We start from the raw sequence: 24,936 nt of genomic DNA on the forward strand, positions 1-24,936 counted from the left end.
GATCTAACACCAGCCTAACTCAAACAAAAGAAGGAAGAACTCCAAAAGATGTGAGAAGCGCACTCAATAGGGAAATGGTCACTTTATCAAGAAGGTAAAGCCATTATCCAGGAGTTTTGAACTCCCAAACTGTCTCCCTCCTCACCTACCCCTTCTTAGGTTTTATTCATTTCATCTTATAATCGTCCCTTTATCACACTTCACTAGACCCTTACTCCTTAATTGAGATGTATTCAACACCCGGGGGGTCCACCTTTCAAAAATACCTATAGCACGTGCGCCCTAGAGGTATTTTTAAAACCCCTATTCACACACACTTCATCATGAATTAAAAGAACCATCTTCCTTCATGAACCTGTAACTTTTTTTCAATTTGTCATTTTTAAACTCCTCTTGTACATGGAATTCTCTAACTCTTTGGTATATAAAAAACTCCTCCGGGTGAACTAACGTGCTAAACTTAATTATTTATAGGTGGAGCCCCGAGATCCAACAAACCCTTTATTCAGAAGGAGCTTTGTAATGTTTTGTTTTTGGTCCCATAGGTCATATCTAACCTTCGTGGATGATAATTAAATCTATTTGTCTGTCTGTATCTATCAATCATAGATGTCATAATGAGCATAATGCATAATCATTAAGAATGCCAAATGGATGCCAACACAAACATGGCAATGGCAATGTAAATGGCAATGGAAATGCTACAAAGTTTCAAATACGATGCTTATCTTAAAGGTTATGAGTGTGCTCCTAGTACTAGAATTATGATCATACACAAAGGTTCTTAATTCAGTCATCAACTACATCAACTTCCAAATCACTGGTTGATTTGACTCACTCTTCAATGTTGAAGACGACTATACAAACCCCCTACAATAAATAAAGCTTTCTTGTGAGAGAAGAGTATTAAGAAGAAGCGACCAATATTTGTTGATGTGAACTATGTGCTAGAAGAAGATAGTCATAGACCAGATAACTTTATACAGGTTAACAATAAAGATGCTCATCTGGGCCATCCAAATTGGATGGACCAGATGAACATCTTTATTTATGAAAATCCGTATAGCGGTAATATGCACAGTAATATGTGGGTAATATACGCGGTAATATGCGAGGCAATATGCGCGATGATATAAACGGTAATATGCGAGGTAATATGCACGATAATATTCACGGTAATAATCGTGGCTATATTATCGCTCCTATTACCGTGTATATTGTTGTCAAACCACTACCGCATCCTTTGCCGCTGTTATTTCTGCACACACAATATTTTCTATTTCTATTCTCCTTTGTTAATCCGCGGCAATGCTAGCGATTCTGGACTCTGGAGTTTTCCTCTTATAGTGGGCATTAAAGAAGATAGTTTTGAGTAGGCTTTTCTAGCCTTTTTTTAAACAAATCTAGGATGTGGACCTAAGAGATTACTTTCTCTCTCTAGCTTTTTGAAAGTGAAGGAAGTATAGGGGGGTGGCCACATCAGCAAAAACGTGGGTCACTATGAGAGCGAAAATTTGACTTTTTTTCAAAAAGCTTAATTTTACCTATTTTTGACTTAGAACTCCCTCCCAACATATATACATATTCAGAAATCATTTTTTGACCTTTTTTTTACCTACAAGCTTTGAAAAAACACTTCGTTCTCTCCTCCTCCTCCCTCCTCTCTCCCTCTCCTCTCCCTCCCTACCCCTACCTTCGTCCTCTTCCCCAATCTCTCCCTCCCCCCCCTCCCCCATTCTCTCCTCCCATATTCCTCCCTCTCCCTCCGGCTCCCCCTCTATTTTTTCGACCTTTGCTTCCTCACGCAACAGCTGCCATGGTGCTTACAGACATCATGAATTGTACTTTGCACACCAAAAGCGTGCATATTCGCTTGTCCACGACGTTTGCATCGAAGGCCCCATGTAACGGTGATCAAAGGTCATCACATAGGAATGTCGCATCGTCGGTGAGACGAATGTTGACATTTGGGTCGACGATCATTTGTACCCTTACAATCATATTAGCCGCTTTCATCCATCTTTTAATAGCTTTTCGACATTTCTTCAATATCTTGGGAGGGGAGAAGCAGGCTTGTCAGGCTATTACAAGCGGTTGTGTATGGGTGGTGCGGGTGCTTCTTTGCATATGTGGATGCACTAATGTCAAGCTCTTTAGCTCAAGAAGACATCATTATAAGATATTATTGCCTCTTTGGAAAGGGAGGTTGAAACTCTTCAACAACAAATGTAGGAAAAGAATTCCCACATTATGAAGCTTGCCAACACCATCACATATTTGAAAGAAACACTCCTTGGTGCAAGAGAACGCAAACGCATATATTCATCCATTGAAACCCTTACACATTCGGGTAGAGCACGTAAACGACGAGTGACAGCCACAAGGTGATTTGGTCTTTACTTAAATGATACATTCTTACTTCACACTATTTTCTAACATTTATCTTATTGGTTGCTAGAAACTTCATCCAGGAGGCATGCGGGTGGAACATTAAGCCAAGATGATCGAGTCAACCTTCTCACTAGTTGTTTCAATACCCATGATGTGATTTCTATCTTACAATCACTTGGAGGTAAGCACATTAAGGATGCAGTCACCAAGGACCTTATGCGCAAATTGAGAAGTATGGTTAGTGAAGATGACATGAAACAAGCTTGTGACGAGGCAGGGACAAAGCCTATCAAGCTATTTCTTGACTCCTAAAGGATACCCTCAAAGAGCGTGGCATTGTGGAAAACCTATTTCCTGTTCCGCACAAGGTCAACCTTGCAAAAAAGGCCACAAACAAAGATGTGTTCTTACGCATTGTGGCATACCTACACATTGAGGACACAATGCCAACTTTGTTTTATGCTTCCTACACAATAAAGGCAAGGGAAAAAAGTAAGAAACACTCCATAAGACCTTTAGAGAAGAGCTTTGTTTACACAATGTGGAATAATATTTTTGTGGACCTTAGAAGGCTTCAACAAGCCATGCTTATATTTTATGAGTTACTTGAAGAAGGTGACACACTAAACTTCTTTCTTTTGGCTGTGTTCTTATCATAAAATTTGAAGTATAAGGTCTTGCCACTATTTATTTTTCATTGCTTGGTACAAAGGTCCCTTTTGTGCTAAAACTCCATGAGTGTCAAATAGTGAAAGGCCGAAGGCTAGAGAGGCTAAGTGTCATTCTAATGAATGAGGCAATTTTGCAAACCAAGTGAAGGGATTCAGGCGATGAGCCATCTCCCACCCCATTTTTTTTTGTGCAATCAGAGAAAGACATTTGGTGGTTGGGTGCTATTGAGGTGCCCAAAGAGACCAATGCAATACTTTCATGGATTTTTGAGAGAACTCCATGGATTACAGAAGTAATACACTCTCAAATTGCAGGCGAGAAGTTGGAGGATGAGGGTTTTGGTAGCTATGTTGTGGAATGGCACTTAGGTGGGGACTTGAAGACCATAAAGTGTTTGCTTAGCTGCAAACAAGGGGCTTCTTTCTCATGCCTTGTCCATTTTTCATTTGAGGGTACAAACCTAGCGGACAAAAATCACACAAGAGCTCTGCAAAGGCTGGTTCAATGTTTCCATGGCAAGGGGATGGAGAACAAGGGTTGGATTGTGGTGATGTTAGAGATGAAGGCAAATAATGAGAAGCATCTATTTTCAGATGTCCCATGCTCAATGGTCCATATCGTGCACAAAAGGACCAGGATTGGAATCCAATCTTTCCATTTCCTCTATCGAATGTACATTTTTGTACATTACATGCATTCATGCATTTTTGATAGGTTATTGAGGCTCCACATTGACTATGATTTCACAATTAAGCCATTGGAAAAGTCCCAAGAAGTGATCAAAAGGGTGGAGGCACTCTTGAATTCCATTGGCTGTCATGGTGGAAATGTGTGTATCATTGCTGCAAAGAACACAGGGGAGGCCCATGAAATTGCCCAACAAGTGTCAATGAGTGGACAAAAAGGTAGACACGTTTTGAAGAAAGTAACCCAAGGAAAGCCTGAAGGAGCAGATTTGGTTGAGCGAATGTGGGGATTAATAGTGTGCGTCACAGACAACACAATCAATGCATGAGCCTGCGCATCTTTTACATCCCAACGAGCTTGTTCTGCCGATAATCCTTGCAGCAAGACTTGCAACATCCTCAACATCTCCTACATCCTCAGAACGAGGAAATACATCAATGCCCTTCACAATATTCCAGATGCCCTTTGACACAAGAACATGTTGCATCATGTAATCCCACATAGGGTAATTGTCCCCATCCAATCTGTCCTCAACAACAAACATCTTGAACACATCTATGTGGTTGTCAGCCATGGTAAATGTTGAACTTAATGTGAAAAATACCCAAAAAGAGGAGAGAACAACACGTGGTATATAACACAAACTGTAGAAGACTGTAAGGGACCTATTATGCAAAAAACGGCATTGACAGTACTGCCTGTAGTGGAAACGGAGGCAAAAATGAGCCCGAATAAAAAATCTGAGTAGCCTAAGATCTTCTCACTTACCGAAGTTTTTATAGACCTGCAAATGCTTACCAAAGCTCACAAAAATCGGAGAAAGTGAGCAAGCGTACTAGAGCTGCTGGCAACTAAGCCCTGGAGGACGTAACTTGCTCTAATACCAATTGTTGGAATTAGGGTTGCAGGAAAACACACACGGCTTGTAGAAGATGAAGGAAGCTCAAGGCACACAATAGAGAGTGTATTACTTAGTGTGCAATGGAAAGATAGATAGCCATATAATGATGGGTGCATATACAATGCGTAGGGGAAAAAACCTCCTAAAGAGGGAAAAAATGCCCCGACGGTCCTAAGTGTGTTCACACACATCAGTATCGCATGTATATGGTAGCAAACGCAACAAAATCAATGAGAGAGAGATTATGCGCAATGTGGTCCTCTGATGACCACAACATAGTGTCAGGATTTTCTCCTTGCAGTTGAGAGACCCCAACGAGCCCGCTGTCGCATAGTTTTGCTTTCGTCAAACTTCGACTTTGCGGCAACACTAGAGGCTTTCCACACACCTGCTCGATTTTTCTCCTTCTTTGACACCTTGAACTTGACCTGCATGCACATGAAAGTTGCCCCAAAATAGCACCACACGCTTCTCTTTGCTCAAAATAGCATGAGCTCTAGTACCACTGAAAGACCCAGGGAGACTGCCTTTAGAATCCTACTCCCTACCGTCCTTTATATAAGTACTAGAACTCCTAGTCCTAGTCGATTCTTAGGATTTCTTGTCCACACCATGCAGTCAGGCCCTTGGTCTAGGTCCACTACCCCCCTAGGTTTCCCTTGGCCTTACAGTGAGGATGGACATTCCTCCATATTGCGTTGTGCTGCGACAAAGTGTGTTGTGATGCAACACTTTGTCGTGCCACAACGAGATATGGGGGGTGACAATGATGGACATCCATCCATATCGCATTGTGGTGCGATGCTTTATTGCATGGCACTAATAAAGTGTTGCATTACAACACGATATGGAGGGGCAACTAGTAGCCCGATGCACTATTCGCGTTATAGCCCGACATTTACCTCTCTCGCAAAGCACAACATAGTCTTGCATTTTGGCATGACACAAATAAGTGAAGAGCTCGTGTATATACCCATAATGGCATAAATAGTTGTCACACCACAGTGCAAGGTAGTGAGTGGAATGTGGATCTCCTCTCCCATTGTGTCATGACACATTATTACCAAAGCAAGCATCAAAAAATGAAACAAAGAGATGCCGGTAAGAAACAAAATAGCATGATAATTACGTAATTTCAAAGAAAGATCTACAATGAATCCTCCATTAGACAAGTCACAAGAGGTGATCTATACACTCTTGTTTATCTCTTCCTACTATTCTTCCTCTTTCTTTATTGTCGATGGTTTCTTATTTGCACTGCTTTCTCCCAAAGCCTTTCCCTTCTTGTTTTCTTTGTTGTTGTTTATCTCCTTTTGAATCGCTTTCTCTTTGGCCAACATTTTCTCTACCTCGTTCATGTCCACCATCATCTTCTGAGAGAACTTTGCTTTGCCGCTCTTCTTGTCCTCCATACCCGCGATGTGTAGATGTGGGCGAACCTATGATTGTGCACTCAAGGTGCTTTATACAACCACGATACTCACTCAACCTGGACACGTGGCATGGTGTGGTTGAGCTTGCCTTGGGTTGTGTGCCATTTTCAATGCACCGATATCATTGCAATCATTAGGGTGTCTAAAATGAAATCATGGAATTTCTTTGTACTCCCAAGTCCTAGCCAGAGTCTTCTTACTCCCCTTTTACCTTTGAAATTTTTTTTGCCTCCTTTCACAAATGTATCCCTTCCAAATCAAGGTAGAGGAGGAGCTACCTGGCTCAAAAGACGCACGTAATGACAAGCTCTTCCATTTTCTCTACCGAATTGGGCTTGAGTAGCATGACAAGGAAATGAACTCAATATTTAACCCTAGCTTCTCATTGCAAGAGTGGCTAGCTTTTGCATGACATTTCCTTGCAAAGTTTCACCAGACATACAAGGAATAGACAGTTAGCAACACATTTGAGCTCAAGGATTCCCAATATATTCATATGCAGGACATACTTTCTCACCATTTTAAGAAATATATTTTCTACAGGAGCAGTCTCAAGCTCCCAGTGCATTTGCATAGGAATGACATCAAATATCATGTACATAATCGAAAGTGTCTTGTGGCAAAATATTATGCTAGGTTCATATTGTTTTTGAATGTTATGACTCTAGATGACCACCGGGACAAGTTGGTGCATGTAGAAGGTGTTGCTTTACGTGTATTAGAAGGTGTTCAACTACTAGAGGGAGCTTTGCCAACAAAAGTCCTCCCTAATGTCCCCATTGGTGATCATCACTATGTAATCCTTGATGACATCATTAAACTTGATTTGTAACATTTAATGCACTAATAACTTGTGTGTAGAGGAAATTGATAACATAGTGAGCATGTCATTAAGAACAAGTTCCTAATGAGCATAGAGAGAGTTCTTAATTTGAGAAAGAAACCTAGAAATTTACACCTAGCTAATTTGGCATTGACAATACTTGAAAACAGAGAGAAATAGAACTGTGCGCTCCTTGCCGCATTGTCGAAGCAAAGGACTTGCCAATACACCATGTGCGAGCCACAAACGGCTCCAAGCACACAACAAGCCTAAACTAGCAAGCTCAAGAAAACAAAGGGTGTGTCACTCACCGCTCTACGCTCGCCTTTGTGGTGGATTCCTCGCCGCGATGAAGAAGAAGCTGCAGTCGTGCCGCGCTCAACCGCTTCGCCGCCGTCGTGCCTTCGTAATGCTCGATCGCACACACACTCTCCCTCTCTCTCTCTCTCACACACACACACACACAAGGAGGTGAAGAAGAAAAAGATGGAGATGGAGCAAGAGCACTCTTCTATTGCACAAATGAGAGAATGAGTAAAAATTAGGTTTAGTTGGCTTTTATAGGAGCTCACCCCATTCACACTTGGGCGCCCATGCTTAGCCAACTAACCCTAGCATGTTCGTGTTAGAGTGCGCCTCTCATCGGCGATCACTCTTACCCTTTTCCTATTGGTCCGACAAGCCCGGTACCTGACTCTACCAAATACATAATACACGTCCGTCGTAGGTGATGGGGTGTCCGTGTGCCGTGAGGGTTAACATGCCCCCCTTCCTGATGTAGATTCCGTCCTCGGAAGCTATTGAGTTGAAGCTGGTTCGTCGAGGTGGAAGAGCATTTGAGATGAATGTCCTTAGCCTTCTTCAGTCACTGCAAAATCAAACAACATTGGCACAGTAATTGCATTCTCTTAAAAAGCATATGCAGTTTTAGGCAGACACATTGATTGGTAAAAGAATTTCAAACAATTTGTTAGCAATGAACATTAAATTGCAATGTAATCAAATGCATAAACAGATGTAAAGGTAGAAAATTAAACAAGTCTGGGGTCGCTAATTTGACGGTCGAAAGGCACTAGAGATCGAATAGTAATACCATGGGTAAGCTTCTTAATTTTCAGTGGTCAATTAAGTTGTTTAATCGCGAGAGCCAAGTATTGATGTTCGAGGGCTGACTAGAGGCTATATCTAGAAAACCTTGTAGTTAAGCTACCATAAAAGGAATTTCTCATGAAATCATCGCCTGACTGATTACTTTTTCTTTGACCCCCCAAAGTCTTTTCACATTGATTCAATTATGATGTGTGTGCTTATTTTGTATGCCTTGGGTTTTTTGCTTTTCAAGGAAAAGCGCCCACACTGGGAACCTCTAGGGCTCTAGTACCATAGGCGATACATGTGAGTGAAGTACCAAATCAAGCTGAGATTTCTCTTCCAGCTTAAAATTTTACATTGTGGCACTTTGATTTTTTGTTTGTTCATTTTCAACATTTTAATTTTGTAACTTTGGGGGGTCATATAACATTGTTACCCTCCCCAGGCTCATCACATTAGTAAACTCCCTTTATAATACTTAAGCTAAAGGTCACTAGGGTTAAGCCCACTAGAAAGCCCTAGTACATTTCATACAATGCTGCCTAAATCGGATTAAGAACCTAAGTAACCATTGTTTATTAGGAAGGCATTCCCCATGGTATTAAGAGAAGATTTCTAATACCTAGCTTGGTCAAACTAGCTTAGTCGGACTGCTTGATTTTTACACCTAAACAACTGATTATGACAAAACATTACATTGAATTAAATGTTTGATACTAAGCCAATGCGCTGAATATTATGCTACCAATCACAATCAAAGCAGACAAAACATGGATGCAAAAAGATAACGGCAATGCTAATGGACAAGAAACACCTGTTTGTGTCGATGGTCGCGCTTGATTTGAAGTGTGAACGAGAGAAAGGTTCCATGAAGGTCCAAATCCTATCAATAGCAACACGCTCCTGTACACACTAGGAAACAAAAGGAATACCTCCAGGAGGCACATCAGTGGGAAAAGAGAACTTTGCTAATCACTCAACTCTAAAACAGAAACACTCCTATCGTACTAATCTTACCTACCCTCCATCACTCAAGTGATGAGGATCAAAGGTGTTTCATGGCATAGGTTTCTGTTTCACTGTACCAGATGTGACATGTGTAGGTCTGAGTCAATGTTTTGACTTTAATGTGCATACTCGTTTGCTAATTGCTCTTGCTCCTTTTTTTTTATTTTTTTTTGAGTATAAAGCTTTATATGTACATTCCCTAAGATTGGTGATTGAGAGGTCAGGGAAAAAGGTTGAGAGGGAAACAAATGAATGAGGACTGTCAGCAAACACTCCCCCCTTCCTTGGGTAGATCATACCGTTTGAAATGAGCTTGTCACCCTTTGAAACCAATTGTTCCAGTTGGTAATAGGTGAGGATTTTTGCCAGTAGTTTTCTATTACCCTAGGTGCCTCGTCAAGTTGCAAGGGTGGTAAGGTACTCTCCCAGGATCGAACTTGAAGTGGTTCATTAGGTGATTCTTGAACACTGGGAGGTGTGGTATCTTTTGTAGCTTCATGGAGGTCCACTACTCTAGATGGAGGCTGTGTAGAAGCTTTTGCCTCTATGGATGTATTACATGATGAGCTAGACGCTTCATGGGACTCCCCCCTTCCTGAGCTAGGTGGAACAAATCGTTCTTTCTTTGGTACCCAAACTAGCTCTGGAGCGGGTGTGTAGCGTTCTGTGATTTTTTTCTTTCCACGATCATTGATTCGTTTTGGAGCTACGGGATTGGGCTCACTTGGGTCAGGTGATAGGTAAGAGCACAATCTACGTTTTGGCACCCAGATTTGATCATTTCCTTGATAGTAGCCTTGGGCTTCCAATAGTCGTTTAGGGATCCATCGCAACATTTTCTTACTTTTCTTGGAGCGAGTGATACGTTTCTTACAAGGCTTCTGTTTTTTAGCACTAGCTATGGTCACTAAAGAAGCTTTAGGGACCCACTTGTATGTTTTCTTCGTTACCTTAGGATGAGTCTTGTCGGAAGCGATATGCATTGCTTGTAGCATATTTAAGGGTATAGGCATTTCATACCCCTCAGGTGTTACCCAGGTCGTCCCCCTATTTCCCCAAGTGTCTATGGTTGATGCTAGGTGGACCCAATCCACATTGTCCGACTCAGTCATCCCAGGTAGGATATCCATATAAGGAGAATCTTGGCCAATTTCTGTATCCTTCTTACAAGTGTAACAATATTGTAGTGGGGCCGAGTGAACTGTGGTGTCAGAGCGATGATCAATAATGGTTTTACTCCCTAAGGGGTGTACCTTACCAGTCACCAAATCCACTCTAAGGACAGAGTCTTGGAATTGCAAATAGACATGATTTTTAGACCAATCATGAACCATTTGTGCTTCCCTCATGAATGGTCGTCCTAAAATCATTTCATATGACATAAGGTGTTTAGAGAAATCCATTACAATGAACGTATGTCGTACCTTGTGTCCTAGAACTTTGATCTTAAGATCCTTGAGCATCCCCATAGGTTTGGCTATGGTACCATTTGCCATCTTTACCACAATGTTAGTAACACTAAGGCGGGGTTTTCCCATGGATTCCCAACAATCTTTTGTAACGATGCTAACTCCCGCACCACCATCAAGAATTCCCTTTATAGTTAATCCCTTGGTAGTGATGGGTAGGGTCGCATTAGACTCGTCGCCTTCAAAATACTGCCCTAATTCGTTAATGGGTACCTCGATCACAGACTCGTGTCCATCTAAGTCAAGTGATTGCACATGATTTTCCTCATCAATCATAATCGAGTCAGGCCTATTTGGTTGCGCAAACTGCGGTAATCCCGTTCGTAGCTCTCCGTTAAAAAATGCTCGAAGTGCAAGGAATAACTCAGGATCTCCATACAGCTTTGCTATGATCGTGGTTCGGACCTCAGAAGACATGAAGTCCACTAGTTTGGCAACATTCATTGGCGTTTTGCAGGGTGTAGGTCCTTGACTAGGAACTGGTGAGGATGGAATCTCATATTCCTCAATGGGATCAGGTATTCCTTCGTTAAACATCCTTTCCAACAAGAAGGGTGTATGCTCACTTTCTGATGTCCCGTCCTCACTCCCTTCTTGGATGATACTAGATATGGCTAACGGTCTATGGTTCATGTGGGGTGGATGAACTTGCGTGGGAAACACTGTGTCATGAATTTTGACCTGCATGGGTTCTGGTTCTAGTTTCCTTTGAGTCTCCTCCACCAAACCTCTTAGATGTTTCACCTGCTCAATCTCGTCTACTGGGTTTGGGTACGTCCCAATCTTCTTTTTACGATTCTTCCCTTTTTGCCCCTGCGGTTTATCTTGGGGGTCTTGGATTGGATTTGGAAACACTTGTGGTGTTTTCAGAGGCTCTTTATGATTTTCTCTTATTCGGTTTTCATTTGGTTCCATGTTACGGTTTTCTTTGTCGGTCTTTCTCTTTGTGGTATTGGTTCTAGTCTCCATTGTCTCGATTGAATCTGAATCATCCTCGAGGTCATTCATATACACGGGGTCATCTCCTGTTCCTATGTTTGTTTTGGAACTTGGCTTTGAATTTTCCGTATTCTGTGACTTCTTCCTTCGTGTCTTCTTTTTCTTTGCTTGGATAACTGACGCGGTATCTCTCTCTTTGAGGATATGGCCTGGCCCTTGAAGCATGGACCGTGTAATCGCATAAGCGGGTGCGACGGGTGGTATTGGCGATGTCACACTAGAAATTTCGACCAAATTTAGGGGTGTGATTTTAGGCGCATTTGGGTTATAGGGGCATTGGGCAATCAAGTGATCTATGCCACAACGATTACATGTGAGTATTGGCATTGCAGACGTGCTCCCTTGATTCATTTGTATCTGTGCAGCATTCTTTTGCAACCTAATAGGGCACTCCGCTGCTCGATGTGGTCCACCACACTCGTAGCATTGAAGAGGTGGCCTCCTAGCCTGGGTGTTGATATTTTGACCTCTGGATGCAAGAGCAGCAGCTTGATAAACCGGCTTGACTTGCCCCCAACAATCTTCCATGTAGTATATAGGACACTCTTCCAATGTATCAAGTCCGTAGGCAATACTAGTGTCTATTTCCTCCTCACAGCCATCTGGATAAGCATTTGATGGCTCGCAACCCACTTGGTTCATAGGGGCGACTCTTGGATGCGGGGGCTGCGGTCCTAGCACAGGAGGTGGTAACGGTGTAGCTTGTACAACATTTTGAGATCTAGGGACCATGTGTTGCGGTAGTTGCTCAACAGGTGGAGTAGGCATCAATACAGGAGCTCGAGGCGCATCCGTCCAAGCTACAGGTGGTCTATTTGCCATCATACGTTTGATCATTAAACAATCCTTAGCTTGGTGACCATACCTACCACATGCGTTGCAAGTTCCATTAAATTTTACTCTAAACGTAGGGCACTCACTAGTGCTATGTGGACCTAAGCAAATGGAACACCATTGTTGCTCCCTTCTTGGATACATGTGACTATTTTGAGGGGGTCGATTATCCTTAAGAGACTCTTGGATTGCCTTGGTGAGGTCTGTCAAGAAGGTCTCAAATACCTTTGGCTCATTGGCAATGGGCTTTGCAGTCATGGGTTCATACTCAATGGCTTGTGAGCTAGTGGATCTCGTGTCAGTAGACACCCTCATGCCTGCTATCATCAAGTTGTCCTCTAATTGGATTGCATTGGTAGTGACATCTTCCCAGGTTGTGATACCTCTAATCACTAGTCCATTATAGATTCCTTCATTCCTCAACCCTCGAATGAATCGATCAAGCAGTTGGTTATTGTTGAAGCGCTCATTTACGGGGCATCGAGAGTTTAAGTGCTTTAGACGACTAATGAAGTCCCTTACTGACTCTCCTTCCTTACGTTCGGCCTTCTGTAGCTGAGATGCTACACCCCAAAGCACACCTTCTCGTATGTACTCCTTTAGAAACAACCTTCGAAGGGTAGGGTAGATTGTTTTCTCATCCACCCTTAGGGTTCTATACCAATCTCCAGCCTTCCCACTTAATGCCAAGCTTAAGGCATTGCACTTATGTAGTTCGTTGCGTTCCCCTAAGGAATCACATACTTGTTCAAACACTTCAATGTGTTTCCTAGCATCTTCGTCCCCATTGAATTTTTGCGTGAGTTTGGCAATTTGTACTGCCTTACTTCTAGGCTCTCTATCAGATGCATGACGCATATTTTCCGCGATAGATCGACCTATGGTTTGAGCAAACACTGCCAAGTCACCTATGTGAGGAGGTAGGGCCGGTGGAGGTACTCTTGGAACCATATGTGGGAGAGGAACGGGTACCGGTCTTGGCATATGTGTGGATGATGCAGGATATGGAACATAACCGGGCATAGGTCCACTCGGATAAGAGCTAGGGAGCGGCACTCGAGGAGCATAAGCAAGTGGTACAATTGGAGGTGTGGGGGCCATGTGTGCATAAGGGGCTAGAGGCACATATGGTCGAGGCCCCATATTAGGTACTACGACACTAGGTAGTGGCACTGCGCTAACCGTAGATGTCATCGGTACATTCTCTGTCAGGCTTATCCCTGGAGTGAGCACTGTGTTTTCCTTGATAGAGGGTTGAGCCAGGTTAGGGAAGCTAAATTTGTCGCTCGGAGGCTCAGATTGCATAGAGACCCCAGGTGAAATGACGTAATATGGGTCCATGGGGCTCATTAGAGGAGTCTCCATTTGTGATAGAGTAGGCTGTTGAGTCTTGCTCGTATCCAGAAATCTCATGGGGCCAGTTGAGAGTATATTTACCCCTCGGTTTTGCCTTTTTGATTGAATAATGCCATGGATAACATTACAGATCATTTTCTGTTGATCTTCGATGCTCGTGGCACTAGAGGTGGATTGTACAATCTCTATCCATCCTACATGGTAGGCGTGGCCAGAGTGTAGATCCGTCAACACCTCAGTGTGGAGGTCGTATGTCCAATGATCATTAATGAACAATCCTTCTAGAGTCGACGTGTTAACGGTTTCTTGTGAGGTAGAAGCAATGTTGCTCCCCGTGGTTTTACTTGTCAGCAACGGTACTCTAGAGAGAACTTCTGAAGGAGGCAGCTCAACAGGGCCTTCTTGGTAAGAAGTTGGCATGATATCCACATGGATACTCTTTGGGGGTGTGGGGTCCACGTGCGATGTGAAAGGAGAGTCCACTTCCCCACCCCCTTCGTGTGCTTCATTTGCATCAGGTTCCGAGCGAGTATCTCTACCTAATGTTTCCATGAAACGGCTAAACATACTAGTACTAGGCTGTGGAGCTTCGGGAGGTGCATGGCCTTCTCTCTCAGTGTTTTGGGTAGGGTATGCTTCCATGATTTCTGAGTCGGAGGAGGAATCACTAGCGGCTATTTTAGGGTCTTGGGTGGTGCTACCTTGTGTCCCCGCTGAGGGTCTAGAGCTTATCGTGGATGGGTAATGGGTGTCCGTATGAACAGAGGCACCCTCAATATGCTCGTGTTCTAGCACCCGCCCAGAGCGTAAGTGCATGTGCTTTTGATACCCTAAGGTGTCAAAAAGCTGCTCTAGGAGGCCTTGTGACTAGTTTTTAGCGTGTTTTTTGTTTGTTTTTTTGCTAGATTTTTTAGAGCGTGTCGTGGAATGGGCCGTGTGATAGCTCGAAACGAGCGTATCGGTCAGAGGGTCGTGTCGTGATTTACAGCCCTCCGTTTGGTCACTCTATGTCCTCGGAATCCCTAAAACTGTCAATTTCCAGTAGGGAACTAGGCCCAAACTAGAAAGTCTAAGGGTGCAAGTGGGAAGAGAAAGGAGGAGAGTGGAGGACTTGTCCCACATGCTCTCATTCTCTCTTGAGGGAGTAGGGTATATATATAAGAGTGAGTCTAGTATATATCATAAGACTGAGGACTGAGGCCTGGGCCTGGGCCTGGGCCTGGGAAAATGATCCCGAACCCGATCTATCTTTTATGCAAACCAACCCGTCCGTTTAAAGAGTCACGTTTTTTATTTTCGAAAAATTTAGCCGCCTGCTTACTCGCGTTTTTATTTTTCGATTTTTTTAAAAAAAAATTTCCAGCAATTTTTTTTTTCAAAACGCCGAACTTGAAAATGCAGAAATTGAAAAACGCAGAAATGCAGAAAATTGCAGAAATTGAAAACGCCGAACTTGAAAACGCAGAAATTGCAGAAATTAAAAAAACGCAGACAATAGCAGAAATTGAAACTTGACAGCAAATGCAGAAAACGCAAAAAACAGAAATCTCCACACACTCCTTCCCTGCCTTTCCTATGATAGAAATTGCACCACAAGAAAGCGTAAAGTGCTAACCGAGCTTAGTGTAGGGCATATCCCCGGCAACGACGCCAAAAATGTGCGCTCCTTGCCGCACTGTCGAAGCAAAGGACTTGCCAATACACCGTGTGCGAGCCACAAACGGCTCCAAGCACACAACAAGACTAAACTAGCAAGCTCAAGAAAACAAAGGGTGTGTCACTCACCGCTCTACGCTCGCCTTTGTGGTGGATTCCTCGCCGCGATGAAGAAGAAGCTGCAGTCGTGCCGCGCTCAACCGCTTCGCCGCCGTCGTGCCTTCGTAATGCTCGATCGCACACACACTCTCCCTCTCTCTCTCTCTCACACACACACACACACAAGGAGGTGAAGAAGAAGAAGATGGAGATGGAGCAAGAGCACTCTTCTATTGCACAAATGAGAGAATGAGTAAAAATTAGGTTTAGTTGGCTTTTATAGGAGCTCACCCCATTCACACTTGGGCGCCCATGCTTAGCCAACTAACCCTAGCATGTTCGTGTTAGAGTGCGCCTCTCATCGGCGATCACTCTTACCCTTTTCCTATTGGTCCGACAAGCCCGGTACCTGACTCTACCAAATACATAATACACGTCCGTCGTAGGTGATGGGGTGTCCATGTGCCGTGAGGGTTAACAAGAACAATTGACAACAACTGAGGACCGGATTTACATGGAGTCGGTCCCCCTCCATAAAGGCTTTCTATTATAGCTTCTCCCATTAAAGGAGACGTTTGTACAATACAATTATTGTGTTCCTTGATAAAAATAATTGGTGCAATCAAGATGGAAGCTTCATTCACCAAATTATGCTTGAAAAACACACCTAGTGTCCCTAGCCTCAGTCCCAAGACCTCACATACGTTCAAAAATGGTGAGAGCTAGCAAGGAATGAGGATAGATTGAGAGGAAGAAGATGTATCTTACGAGAAAGAAGTATTCTCCTCACATAATCACTCTAATAGCATAGCTTAGCTTAGTTATCATGGTAGAGGAGATGAGCATGCCATTGAAGCTTGGCTCTTGGTTGGATTTGCATTCCATAGCCAAGAGTTGTTGTGTAGGCCTCTACTTCTCAATGCTTGGAGAAGGAGATGGGGTTCTTGCTCAACACATAACTTGTGTGTGTGTGTAGCAAAGTGTGTAAGACTAAAAAATACCAATCTTTCTCTCTCTTGGTTGACCCCTCTTGCTATTTGCTCATGCTGGCCTCTCATTGGCTCCTACAAAGCTTAGCCAATCACAAATTAGAAGCATGTGTCCCCCTTTCCCCTTTTGTGAGAGCTTTAGGTAATTAAATAATTCATCTAAACTCTCATTGGATATTTTTGTCTTTTGGCCAATAGGAATCAGGCAAGCCATTTGGCTGACGGATGCTCATTAGATCCCTTGGTAGACTGTCCAATAGTCTTCTAGGGAGCTTAATTTCTATTAATTCTTTTATCAAGCATTTTTAAATTGATTAGACTAAACTTAATCTAGCCTAATTCTCATAGGTCCACCTCTATGGCCATGCAATAGGATTCGAGGGGAGATTGGGAGCAGCTAGGCTAGGAGCCTGACATGTGTCCAATATTCCCTTTGTGTAAAGGGGGAGCTTTGGGGTGTGTGTGTGTGTGTGTGTGTGTGTGTTTCTCTCTCATCCCCTACAATAAGGGCTCGCCCCCTCCTTTCTAGGGATGTGGGAAGACTTTTTAGTCTTCCCATGACCATCCAATATTTCCCCTACTTTGGCCTTTGGACAATATAATTAAAATTAGGAACTTTAGCCTATGGAAGTCTTAATGGGCTTGAACCTTAGGTATTTAAAGCCCCATTAAGTCACATTTCTCTTTTGCAGACTGTCACCCTTTGGATCCCTATTTTCCCTCCTTTGGATCCCTAAGAGAGACCGGTCTGGCAGCCTTACCAATATTCTAGCTTTTACTCGCCTGATACTTCCCAATATTAAATGATCTGTTTAACATGAGAAAATCATTTGGGAGTATTAGATATTAGTTTTTATGACATTATCTCTCTCTTGAAATTATAGTCGTCCTCGACTATGAGGTAGAGAAGATAAAGCCTAGTCATTAGTCCGTTTGCTAGCGGGTAGAGGATCCCTATTTTACCCTACGACACCGTTCCAGAATGGATGACTAGTCCATTGGTTCTTGAGAGCGTTAGCTACCGCAAGTATGTCTGCACATTAGGTAGAATCAATCTTCCATAGTAGAGTGACAAGCTCTACTTGGTGTTTGGGAGATTTCGTCTCCACAAACATGATCCTAAGTATGCATACTCATTGACATTTGTTTACAATCCCGGGGGATTCACTCTATATACAAAATGGAATGCCACCTGCAAAAGTGGACAACTTTGATAAAACCCCTATATACGACTCATATTAAGGAATATGGCCCCCCTTTCCATGCTTATACGTCAATCAATGAAGAAAAATATCATACCTCTATCTTACAAAAAAATTTAGGTCTCACATGATCTAACTAAGTAAAACTAGTCAAAGAGTATGTAGCGTAGTGACTGGCAACGTACTAAGGAACCAATTTTGTTGATAACTAGATGTACCCTCAATGTGTCTCAGGTTTGACTTTCAAACTGTGTGCTCGATCAACCTGCACTTTGGCTACTTGTCCAATTCAAACCCATCTAAATTACTCAAAAAACATGGTTATAAAGTTGTGTTAGGTTCTTTGTGTAAATTTGCATCTATTCAAACTCTTTATAGCTTTCATCCCTCAAAAAATGAACTATAATCACAAAACAAGCAATTGATACAAAGCAATGTTAGTTCTTGCATGTATCTTTGTAGCTATTGACTCACAAGTTTGAGGGAAGACTCTTTTGGGAAGCTATGATTTTGAAAAACAAAAACTTCCTCTCATTTTTCCCTTTTTTCACTTCTTTCGCCTCCCCTCCCCTCCCACCCCGCCCCAAATAAATATGATACCCCCTCCCTTATTTTTAAGATTGGGAGATAAATTATTGAGGGCCTGTCCCTAACTTATACACTTATGTAACTTGTTGAGAAAACCCCCTCCCCTGCACTTACGTGGTGCGGTAAGTTTTCCACGGTGAATCCCCCGAGTGTACAATAAAGAAAAATAGAGTCTTATAAGACAAAAACTTTGTTCAATCAAACATATTTACATTTACTTACTCTAGGGAATCATTATAAGCATTGACAAGGTTTAGGTTATCCTTTAATTGTATGCCTTGCATCCATCTAGCATCTTCAAAAGGATAATTTTGAAACTTGATAAGATATTGTCGGATAGTCTTACCGCCTGGTAGTACCTTGTCTTCGTGTTGGAGAATGGACTCGAGTTGTAGCACCTCTTCTTGGTCCTTGATCTCTGGTGGGTCTTCAATGATCGCTTCTTGAGGTGGCTCTCCTATGTAAGCCTTTAGTAGGCTCACATGGAAAGCATTGTATATGAGCCAATGGTTGGGCAACTTAAGTTGATAGGTCATCTCATTGATTGGCCTAAGAATCTGAAAGGGACCATAGTACCTTCTTGCTAGCTTAGCACAGTACTTTTGGTGTCTTGTAGGATTCTTTCCCGTTGTGTGCCTTAATCGAGCCTTGAAAAACTCAAGAAAGACCCAATCATTTTGTTTAAAGGTTAGGGCTCTTCTGTGCTTATCAGCAAAAACAGCCTTTTGCCTTTGCTGAGAGATGGATATAGCATCCTTAATCTTTTGGACAGATTCTTGCAGGTCTCGGCTATATTCATCTACAACAACGAAGATCTTCCCATGTACCTTGAGTAGCAAGGGACTTTTTGATCTTCCGTCTATCACCTCAAAAGATGCTTTTCACGTGGAAGTATATACAGTGTTTTGTAATCATACTCCACTAAGGGTAAGTACTTCTCCCATTGGGACTTTTGATCTACTTCTGTGACATAAGCTTTTAGTAGATCAAGAATTGTTAGGTGAGCTATTTCACTTTGGCCATCTGTTTGGGGATGATAGGCCGAAGAGAAGTTTAGCCTTGTACCTAAATTCTCAAAGAGACCCTTTTAGAAGTCACTGGTCATTCTAGGATCTCTATCCAACACTATAGACATTAGCAACCATGGTATTTGAAGATTTGTGATATAACGAGGGTTGCCATTTGATGGGCCTTGATAGCCTTTTTGACATGTATGAAATGTGCTTGTTTACTAAACCTGTCTATTATTGTCCATATTCCCGTATTCCCATGGATAGACTTGGGCATCCATGGATATGCGCTCCCATGGTGAATTAGGGATTGGAAACGGTTGAAGCAATCCAGGTAGCTTCCCTCTATAAAATTTCGTCTTTTGGCATATCACACATTTTTGAAACATACTCTTGTATGTTTGCTTTCATGGCAGGCCAATAGAAATATGTTTCCATCCCTTTTAGGGTAGACTGAATCCCTCTATGCCCCGCATAAGGAGGAGCATTAGATTCGTACATTACTTTCTCACGTAGTCAGTTAGTAACGCATAGTCTATTGCCATAGAGAAGATAACCATCTTGTAGGGTAAATGGTTCTTCCTTTGTCCCTAATGCAAGGGTTGAAATCACATCTCTAAAATTGGGATCCATAGCGTACTCATCTATCATAGAAGATAGATCGTTGTGAGTTGCTATGGATATGGCATTCACTCTCGGTCGTCTTGAGAGTGCATTTGTCACTTGATTATGCTTGCCAACAAGGTGAGCAATATGAAAATGAAATTGCAAAAGGAAATTTTCCCACCTCATTTGTTTGTCGGAGCTTGGTTTGTGTCATGAAGTACTTAAAGCTTTGGTGATCCGTACACAGAATGAAAGGAGTCCCCAATAAATAGTGCTTCCACGAGTCTAGAGCATGTAGATCTACTAAGAGTTCCTTCTCATATATGTCTAGAGATTTCTCAACAGGGTCGAGCCTTTTAATTTCATAGGCTATGGCGTGCCCATCTTGGAGCAAAACATATCCAAGGCAATCACCACAAGCGTCGCATTGCACCTCAAATGGCTTTGAGAGGTTTAGCAGTGTAAGCATAGGTTTAGAGATGAGCTTCTCTTTTAGCTTTTCAAAAGCATTATTCTCCTTGGTGGACCATATAACAAAGGGGATCATACTCTCGTGATAGCTCTATGTGCGTATGATATACATCTCTCCAATTCCTTGTAGAAGTTCTTTGTGGACAATCTATAAGTGTGGACTGAGACGTGACTAATTAAAATTTATAGAAGGAGGTAAGGCAATGGAAGAAAGACATTTCAACGGTCGCACACGATAGCATGCAAGGGAGAATGGGTTGCACGCATAGGGGGGAACGTGGGAGAGAATGAGTTGAGAAAGCATAGTTATTTTAAAAAAATGCAAAATATTAAGATACATTAGGAAAAAGATGAACCCTCTACTAGGGGCCCTTTGGGATTAAGGTTAATTAGAGGCCATCCAATGAGAAGAGGGTGGTGGACACACTCTACGCCCTCAAAAAAGTAGGGAGACAAAGTAGTCTTACACTTCTTGATGGCCTCTTACCTAGTGAGAATGTGGGGAGGGGAGGGAGAGGGGGGTGGGCCATATGGAACCTCCAACTTCCCTCCGTTTTGATCTGGTTTTGAAAAAATCCCAAAATTTTGAAAATTTTGAAAATTTTCAAAACTCAAATCTTATTTCTTAAAACCTCTCTAAACCTATTTTATGGTCAAAAAAGCATTTTTTGACCTCAAAAAGTCAAAACATGCACCAAAAAACCCTAAAATTCATTTTTTTCAAAAACTTTTGAAACATCATATTTTACTACCCAAAGCCCCCCAAAACTAGTCCTCAGACAAAAAGTGATTTTGTCTCTCTAGAACCCCTTTTCCAACCCCTCTTTGGTTGCAACCATCACACTCACCCTCTACTCCAACACTCTCTCTCTACACCATCTTCATTGTTACAGCAAGAAAGATCCTCTCTCCTCCCCTACCACCCTCCCATTGCCACACCAAGCAAGGGTTATCCACCTTCTCCTATCACTTACTCCCACCTACATTGTAGCAACAAGCAAAGTCCTACTCCTCCTCCTAATTGTCTTTGTTCAACCATGGCCAGCTCTACTCCGCAAAGGCGGCCAAAGGATGAGGTCACAACATTTGCATGCCACAACACAAAAGGTATAGATGATTAGTGGGTGCCACAAGAGTTCACCAAAGGTGCTTGGGTATACATACAACCATTTTCTATTGGCCCTCACCGTGTGAGAAATCATGCAAACTTGGATCATCATTGGAAAGGAAAGCTCCTTGGATTCAAGAACTACGAAGACAAGGGAACCATAGCCATTGTGCAACATGTTTTCTCAATATCAAGCATGCTATTGCAACAACCACCTCTATTTCCAACACATTGTAAGTACATGTTTTGAGAATACAAAGCTAGGTGGATTCATACTTAAGATTTTCCATGCATTTATAGTCATATTTCCATCCACATTGATGGAGGAGCAACCACTACATAGTCTCTCCGACACATTCAATGCTATACATGCGGATATTGGAGCAACATCTTTTGCACATGTTTACTCAACCAAACTGGTTCAAAGAAGAATTTTCTTCTATTCTCACTCTTATATCGTGCCTACTTCTACACAAGAGTTTGGAAAGCTTGAACCCATCAAAGTATCTTCCTTATTAAGTATGGAGTGGCCATAGTCGGATTTGTGGTCGGTAGCATCTTTCAAGAAAAAGATGATAATAGATGTCCAAAACTCTTTGAAATACTCTAAAGCTTCTAGGTCTCTAGGCTTGAGTTGGTGTTTACCTATTCATTGTTTCGTGCATATTTTTAAGGAGTTTGGATTTGTGGAGACTACCACAATGCTTGTATGTAAAGATGTGCATTATGAAGAATTAGGTAGGCTTTTAGAATAGGATTGGGGTTTTGTGGAGGGCATGCACAATGGGGATAGGTACCGTTGTAAGGTTGGAGCTTCATGTATTGGGATTCACTATTTAAAATCTTGCACTTCCTTGTACATACGATTTCACTATGATCATTGGATGTGTAAGCTTGGAGTGTGGACTCTCTTACCGAGTGTAGACGGCGATATTGCAAGCTTTGACATTGCAGTGAGGATACCCAACAATGCTTTGGAGGTTGTCCAAATGAACAAACATTGGACTCTTAGTAATGTGCGAGAACATTTGGCTATTATGGGTTTTGAGGCCTTTCAACAAGTGCAATTTCATTTGCAAGGTCACAAGGTGAGAATCCTTCCACCACATTTTCAATACATCATAGTTTGGCAATCATTGGCTACTTATTATAATGAATGGCTACTTATTGTAATGAATGTCCGTAGATTGGGAAGAGAATGGAAAAGAAATTGAAGGTCGAGAAGACTAGAGCATGGATGGAACTATGCTATCGCTCTTATAGCTTTGTAACTCTTGTAGTTTTGGAAACAATCCCCGATGTAATCAACATGGTTTGCTTCGGCAAATTAAGATTTTTAATATAATTATTTGGGTTGAGATGAAAGTTCATTTTGGTGAAAGTTCCTTTTTTTAAAAACAGGCTTGGGATATTCTGGCTAAAATTGCATTGCTGCGTAAAGAGATGGAATCAAAGATTATGCATGAGGAAGATGATATGGAAACTTTCCTTGCTGGTGTCAAGGATATCAATGAGCAACTTATTTCTGCTGGTGAAGTCATTTCAGACAGTTCCCTTGCACAAACTGTTCTTGATGCCTTGCCAGATTCTTACCAGACTTTTTCTAGTACTTGGAGACTCATGACCCAAGGAAATCCTGAAGTTGTCAAGCTTGATGCATTGTGCACATTGCTATTGCAAGAGTCACTTTCTAGAAAAAATAGGACTAGACAGTGTGCAGTTGAACACACTTTTATTGTTGCTCGAAGAAAGGGTGGTAATAGCAATGCAGCCACTTCTGATGGTTCTTTTACGAGTGGAAAATCACTTATTCCTAATGCTTCTGCTGGAAACAATTTGTCTGGCTAAAATCATGGGTTGGTGATGCAAAAAATAGTGTCCTTGACACCTCTTGTGAGGCACTCTTGGATGGTGTTTTGTTGGCAGTTTTCAAAAGCCAAAAGATAAATATTCAATATTTCTAAAGGCGTTGTGCCAACCACTTTAATGGTTCTTGATTTAGTCGAATGAAATACGCTCTACCTACCCCTGCAACAGTCTATGAGCTCCGTCTCTCTCTCTCTCTCTCTCTTTCTCTCTCTCTCCCCCCCCCTGCAAGAAGAAGGAAAATTGCAGCAGGAACTTGTAGAGCGACCTTGTGGAGAATTGTCATAAGGTGTGGGGACTATGGTCCAGGAGATTGGGATGGAGATGTTGCAGCAAGAGATTGGCCGACAGGTTGTGTCCAAGCAGCAGCCTCCACTCAATTGTCACCTTTTGTGGAATGTTGATTTCAGCAGTTTGGGAGAGCACGTTTCACACCAACAACAGCCTCTAAACAATTTCCATGTTGAATGGCCGGCCATTTCTTGCGGTGTTGGATGTTTGGAAGAGAGGATTGCGCACGACGAGCCACCTCCAAGTACACTGCAAGGCTCTGAGTACTTTTAGCAACATGCGCAATATAGTTCACTTCATGATGACATGACTCACAATTAGCACAGGGATGACTTAGTCACAATTTTCCATGAAGGTAACCATCCGGACTGAATTAGGTTTTCATGAAGTCTCAAAATACTGGCAGAAAGAAACAAAAGGCATGACTTGCGATGCTAAGAAAACCGCCTTTCAATTTCTTCTAGGACTGCCAGCTTTTAGATGTTTGCATCATGCATCTCAGAAGTCAATACTATCCAATATTTGAGGCACAATTACTAAAGTCAAAGCATCCATGTCTGAAGAGGAGCTGAAGATTAAAAGAGCTGTCTGCATGATGTTGGTGAATAGTGAAGGAGATACATCAAGGTCTACTAGCAACTCCAAGATGGCCAGATTTACTGAATTGCATCGATGAAACTTTGCAGCAGCCAATTCACGGTTAAAACAGGCTAAGGCTGGCGCATTTCCTTTGCAATTATGTAGTCGTCAACTACCTCAAAGTTCCACCATCACACAGGCGACAAAAGACCTTGTTTTTCGTTTTGGTAGACAGAGACAAGAGTGTCGCCAAAAAAAAAAAAAGTGTGTCGAGAACGATTGGGAAGAAAATCTTACATAAAGCATCCAATAAATTTGCTGGATGATTCACATGTATGCTCCTAAAGTTTCACAGGTATTTGGATGTAGAGAAAGTCATAGAGTTCCTCTCAAAGGTAGTCATGGAAGTACCATGATAGTACAAAAGGCTCTTTAGGTACTCAGGATCTTTGAAAGAGTCTAGAATACCTCGCAAAGGTAGTCTTGAAAGTACCATGCGAGTCTAAATGGGTTCTCTAGGTACTTTGGAGGTAGAAAACGTTCATAGAGTTCCTTTTAAAGGTAGTCATGGAAGTACCGTGACAGTTCAGAGGCTCTTTAGGTACTGTGGACCTTTGAAAGAGTCTAGAATAACTTGCAAATCTAGTCTTGAAGGTACCATAGAGTTCTTGTCAAAGGTATTTATTTACCATGAGAGTGAAGAGGTTCTCTAGGAACTTTGGAGGTAGAGAAAAGTCATAGAGTTCCTTTCAAAGGCAGTCATGGAAGTACCATGATAGTATAAAGTCTCTTTAGGTACTCTGGAT

The 24,936-nt window shown here is 42.2% G+C and overlaps 1 pseudogene; it reads left to right on the plus strand.

Moving 5' to 3' along the window:
- The first annotated feature begins 1,108 nt into the window (after positions 1-1,108).
- Positions 1,109-22,657, plus strand: LOC147460692 (uncharacterized; annotated as a pseudogene).
- The last annotated feature ends 2,279 nt before the right edge of the window (positions 22,658-24,936 follow it).

This window comes from Adiantum capillus-veneris, chromosome 3, assembly GCF_014529385.1.
Source record: "Adiantum capillus-veneris isolate H3 chromosome 3, ASM1452938v2, whole genome shotgun sequence".
NCBI lineage: Eukaryota > Viridiplantae > Streptophyta > Polypodiopsida > Polypodiales > Pteridaceae > Adiantum > Adiantum capillus-veneris.